This window comes from Nestor notabilis, unplaced genomic scaffold (assembly GCF_000696875.1).
Source record: "Nestor notabilis isolate BGI_N333 unplaced genomic scaffold, ASM69687v1 scaffold17117, whole genome shotgun sequence".
Taxonomy (NCBI): Eukaryota; Metazoa; Chordata; class Aves; order Psittaciformes; family Psittacidae; genus Nestor; species Nestor notabilis.
Genome location: NW_009935333.1, coordinates 17,422 through 23,228, shown reverse-complemented (window position 1 = coordinate 23,228; position 5,807 = coordinate 17,422).

The window sequence follows — 5,807 nt, the reverse complement described above, 5'->3', positions numbered from 1 at the left end:
TGCATTGGCGCGCTTATTCCCGATGTTGATGTGCATTAATGGGATAATGTGCATTAACATAGTCTTGCTTGGATGAACACAAAACATTTTTTATCCGTCTCAGTTTGTTTCCCCCTGTGGCCCCCAAGTAAGTGTTTTGTGTTATCAAATTGCCAAAAAATGGGAAAACACATTACTTTTAATTAGCAAAAATTTTGAGTCTTTTTTTTTTTTTTTAATTTTGTATCCAGACTATCTCCTGTCTGTTGTCACGCAAGGTGGGGGGACACAAAACCCCTTCCACTGCCTTCTTAAGTAAAACGATTAATGTCAGAAACTCGGAGACTGACAATTATGTGCTGTCTTAATGCACTGGCCTTTCATCTGCAGTCCTTGCTTTTGACACGAGTGATGGTTTCAGTTCAGCGATATGAAAGGCAGGAAAGGAAACGATCTGAGGCATTCCCAGCCCATTGTGTGGTGCCGCACTCAGACATGGCAAGAAGTCCTTGAGCTGGCTTCAGTTAACAGGTTTTCATATGAGCCAGCAAAGGCTCTACCTAGAGATCAAACAAAATGCTGAAGGAGAGCATTGCTGCTCCAAGAGGGAACTGAGTTCCTTAAGGAACTTCCCATGTGTTAGTCCAACTCCGTTACCCCGTCCTGCAGGGCCAGGGCTCCACTCACAGTGCTGGCAAACTTCCAGGCAAATACAGAACAAGTCCTCATTGGCAAGAAAAAAGAGTTATCAGCCCAAAGTGTGTGCCTGTCTCACCGCTCAGCCAGCACAGTGCCCAGGAGGCGAGGGCTCAGCTCACCACCCAGCCAGGGAAGGCTCCATTGCCCTGGGAATGATGTGCACAAAAATGAATAATGGTACTTTCGTTTATTGCTTCTATTTAGGATTGAGTGGTTTACCCAAGTTTTGTGAGAAAGGTGAGGTGGAACTCCACCTGAGCAGGAAAAGCGCCCTTCACACTTATGGGACTTTGAGGTTTTCAAACTTTTTTTAGTAATTAAGTGAAGCAAGGTTCTTCCCACCCCTTGGAGAGCAGCTGTTCGTCTAAACCTTTCATATTTATGGAACACGGGCAAAACTGTGATAATCTACCCCGGATTTAGAGTAAAACAGTAACAGTAATGAAAAGCAATATGGATAACGCCTGGTCCTGTTCAAAACACCAGGAATTCTTCCAGGAGTTTAACTAGAACTTTACCAATAGTGTTATCAAATTGGGCTCAGGAGTTGCCTTAAGGGAAAGTCAATCACTTGAAGTGTTTTATTTTTAGTTTATGAGCTGGAAAATAAAACTTCTAAGATTTTTCATGAAAGACATCATATTATTTATGTGTTTCTAAAATAGCAACATTTTCTCATATAATAGAAATGTTTATAAATTGCTCTTAGTGTCTGCTTATGACAACATCTAACCTCCAAACATGGCTTGAGATTTATCTTGAGTTTTAAAAAATAACTAGTACAATAGTGAGCTTTTACAAACTATGAACTTTATGGGAAATGGGTCGAACTTCTGATCACTCTTTCTCTTTCTCAAGCTAATAACACCATTAACTTTCGTCATCCTATTTATGCCTCTGATTTCTATTATCTGGATGATTTAAAGGAAGAATAAAAAGAAATAATTATTGATTTTCTTTAAATTGTCTTGATTTTTTAAAAGTCATCCATTGAATTTCCTATTATTTCTGAATTGTGGCTACATGAGCACAAGTTTTACTATCATAAAACTCTTAACAGCAGTAATTGTATTCCTGTTAACTCTAGCTTCAGTGAGCCCTCATGTTTTCCACTTCTAAACCAAAGAGCTTTTCTTCTAATACAAAGAGCTTGAATTTTAAGTATATTTTCTGTTACACATCCATTTCTGGCAGAATTTACCCAGCAACGTTTCTTTTTTTTTACAGTTGTGTTGCTTTATGTTGCATCTACTCCACAAGCTACCTTGAAATTAACTTGTCAAACGTTCGTCCTACTACTTAGGGAAGAGTCCTAATCAGATGAGTGGACCAATTTGTCATGACTTGGAGGAGAGGTGTGGAAATCAGATGGCATTAAAAAGGCTCACTTGAAGGCTGTATACAATTGACTCCCATGAGGTGGCTCAGGCTGGGCTCCTGTAAGGGACTGTTCGTATCGGAGGTGGCATTTGGAAAACCAGAGTGAGCAGCATGTCTTGGTCTCTCACTTTCCACATGGACTTTGACCCCTTTAATACATCTCCCTCAAAGGACTTCATCACCAGGGCCCCATCTTTTGGGGCACTTGGCAAACACCAGAACAAGGTGCAAAACTGTAGAAAACAGCAACACAAAACTGAACCCTAACCCATAATATCGGCCATCTCATGCTACTGTCTGGGGAAATTCTGCATCTGGATGTTATCTTTGCTACTTCAGACAGTCGCTGTTTTAAACAGATGTATTAATCAGGTGCATTAATTTATCAGTCTTCATTAAGCAGTCTGAAACAGTAATATGCTGTGTTATTCCTCAGTATGCATATATCAAAGCAAATGTTGAATAAGGGATTAGCAGTCACAGAGTTACGCTATTCCTCTATTCTCCCTGTCTTTATTCTTCGTACTCTATCTTGTTCTATTATCTTAGGCCTGACTTTGGAGTGTTTTCAGTTTTTGAAAATGGCAAGTAATTAGTCAATATGTTTTCACCATATGTATCAAGCTCAGTAAAGAGGCAACCATTGGCCTTTGTCATGGCACAGTAAGCGCTCGTTTTCTCAGCACTTCAAGTTACGCTGAGCGTGTGGTGAACGCCAAAGAATTTAATGAGGAATTTTACAATGAAACATTTGACATAATAATTCACAGTTCAGTGCAGTTCACAAATTTGGGGTGAGTTCCCTTTTGGGATGGCCTCTGTTTGTGCTGTTCACACTAGAGATCTTGCATGAGCTGCTTCTCCCTGGTCTGGTGCCCTGTATGAGCAAAGAGCCTGTGCAAAGGGCAGGTAAATTGTTATGACTCAAAATGGTCCCGTTTTACATCTTCTTGGCACAGATGCTGTGTACAACAAGGAACAATTCTTGAAACCCTCTTTACCTTCCAGACTGGCTTTTTACTTACCCCAAGCCAGTTAATGTGTACTTTCCAGATAGAAATTTTTGCTTTAAGGCTTCCACTATTGCTGACTGTTAACAATCTTAAAAAAAGGTCAGAATCTGATCTTAACACTGCTGATATGAAGTGGCATTTGCCCAAATTTTGCCATCTCCTGAGCAAAAATATGTCCAGTGTTTTCTAGAGAGAGATGGGATAGACAGCAGCCTTGCCTGGGCTGTTTTCCCCTCTTGAGAATACTGTCTTTCAGTGACCTGTGGAATAGGTTTCTGCAGTCCCGGATGGTTTTCTTCAGATTTGCAGATAAAACATTTAAGCTAGGCTCAGTTCAGTGAGTTACATGTATTTTGTTTAACATTTTGGGGTATGTACAACAAATAATCATGAATAAGAGTGACATACTGGTTTCCTGCAGTCATGATTTAAATTTATTTGGTATTGCTATTGAAGTCAATAGGACTTTTTCCTGAGTATGTTTTGCAGGGTATAGTATCATTAAAAGATGACAGTTAATAGTCTTGTTTATGTTATTATATATAATGAATAAATATATCAGTCTGTACATCAAAATCAGTTTTGTTTATACTCTTTAATTGTAGTCTTATCTCCCCTAGAAGCATGTTATATCTTTTAATTTTATAATTATCTACTTTATTCATGTGTGACACTACAGAACTGCTGCTTATATCCTATGAGACATCCAAATACAAACAAATGGGAGACAGGCAACCACTAGAAAACTCAGATCTGAGTCTGAACCTAGCTCTACATTTTCAAAACGCTCCACAATTTCAGATCTAAGGTCTTGGTCTGGACTGTTGAATAAAGGAGCAAGAGATGAAGAAGAAGAGTCTAATTTATATAGCATCTCTGAACATAAACCGTCAGTAGGAATCTTACATAATCCTTCAACACTTAAATGTTGTTCTCTGTCCCTTGAGACAGGCCTGAGCTCTAAACACGAAGAGGGAGCAGTTCTCACATGGCCCTTTCTGAAGTTTGTCAGAAAAGGAATTCAGGATTTATTGGGCTGTGGAGAGGGATCAGGAATATAATCATAACTTTTTAGCCTAGTGGTTACAAGACTTAGCTGGAAAGGGTAAACGCCAGTCCATGCTCCAAGGACTGTTTTGTTTGAACTAAAGCCATGAGGCAAAATGTTTTCAGAGTTCTGGGGAGTAAAAACCTCAGGGTCTACCTCTGCCCAGGTAAGCAACCCTTCCTACACAGCAGAATTGTGCCCATGACCATTTCTTCTCTCTCAGTTTGAGATTTGCTTTTATGAGGCTTCCAAAGACCAAAAAGAAGTTGGAAAACATAGGTTTGAGTCCCCTACACCCTGGCTATGTGCTCCAAGCCCAAAGAAATCCGTAAGTCAAAGCAGAAGTGTTTTAGAAGAGCAAATTCTAATAGGATTTTTAGACAGTCTACAGTTCCACCTTCCTAGAAATCTCCTAGACTATAAACCCTAAAAGGTATAATTGTTTTGACAGAGTAGAAATAACCAAGTAGCTGTATTTCATTTCAGTTATAACTCAGTAGATTACCAAAACCCCAGAGAGATACACCCTACATTAAGGGATCAACCTTCTCTCAGCACCTATCTGTTTTCCAGGTCTGGCCATAAACAAAACTCCTTCAGAGCTTGGTGAATTTCATAGGTTCCCTTCTGAGACATCCAACTTTTCCTAAGCCTGAAAGTTAACTCTGCTCAAAACATGCACTTTCCCAAAACCTAATTTTTCAGCCCCTGTGTTCTTTACTGCTGAGTGAAGGTGATTCTGTGCTTTTTATCAGCACTCATTCCCTGGGGAGGCACTAATTACAAATCGGCCCATGGTCTGGCTGATGGGTCTCCTCTAGACTTGAGCTGGAGGAGTAAATCAGCTGAGGGACGGACAGTCAGCAATGTCTCATACGTTGTTGTGGAGCAAGACTGTTAGAGGAGAAGAGCATCCAACTCATAGATCGCATCCAATACCAAGCTTTCTTGTTTGGGATTTTTGCCAAACAGAGTTACACGAAAAAAAAGCCAGAATGAAAAGTCTACAGGCATAGTAGTTATACTGTCCAAGTTATGTTATCTAATCACTTGTATTACAGTGATGAAAAGTTCAGTAAAACACCCTGGGTGTTCCATGCTCACATAGGACGACAGCTTCCACAGGATTCTACATGTTCTCCCCTAAATTCTTTTCTTTTTGTCTGTTAATGTAACACAACAAATATTTACTGTGTGATGCTGTTTCCAAATGTAGTGCCTTTGTTTGGATCCAGCAGCTAAAGTGTGTGCAAGAGCAGGCTGGGGAAGGGGAACACTCAGGTATAAAACCATAATCCAGAATAAATTGCTGAGATTACAAGAGAGCTGCTGGCAAGAATAGACATGTGCAGCCAGCTAGTAACAATAAAAACCTAAAAATGTTAAGTTACCCCAGCTACATAGGAAGTTTCTCAAAGCAGCATCTTTATTTAGTGTATTATTTTCCTTCTTAATTTATCTACTTGCTGGTCAAAATGTTATCCCCTTCTGTTTTGAAAACCTCCCTCACCTATCTGGTGTTTGAACAGAACTTCTAGTAAGTGCCCTCACAAAAGTCACCTCTAAGGCAGTCATCTAAGGAAGAGAAAATCTGCTTCGGAGACTGACGCAGCCAGAGTGAATACTTTTCCTAGTTAGCACTTGAAGAGGAAAATATCATAATATTTAAACCAGTTTTGAAAACTTTC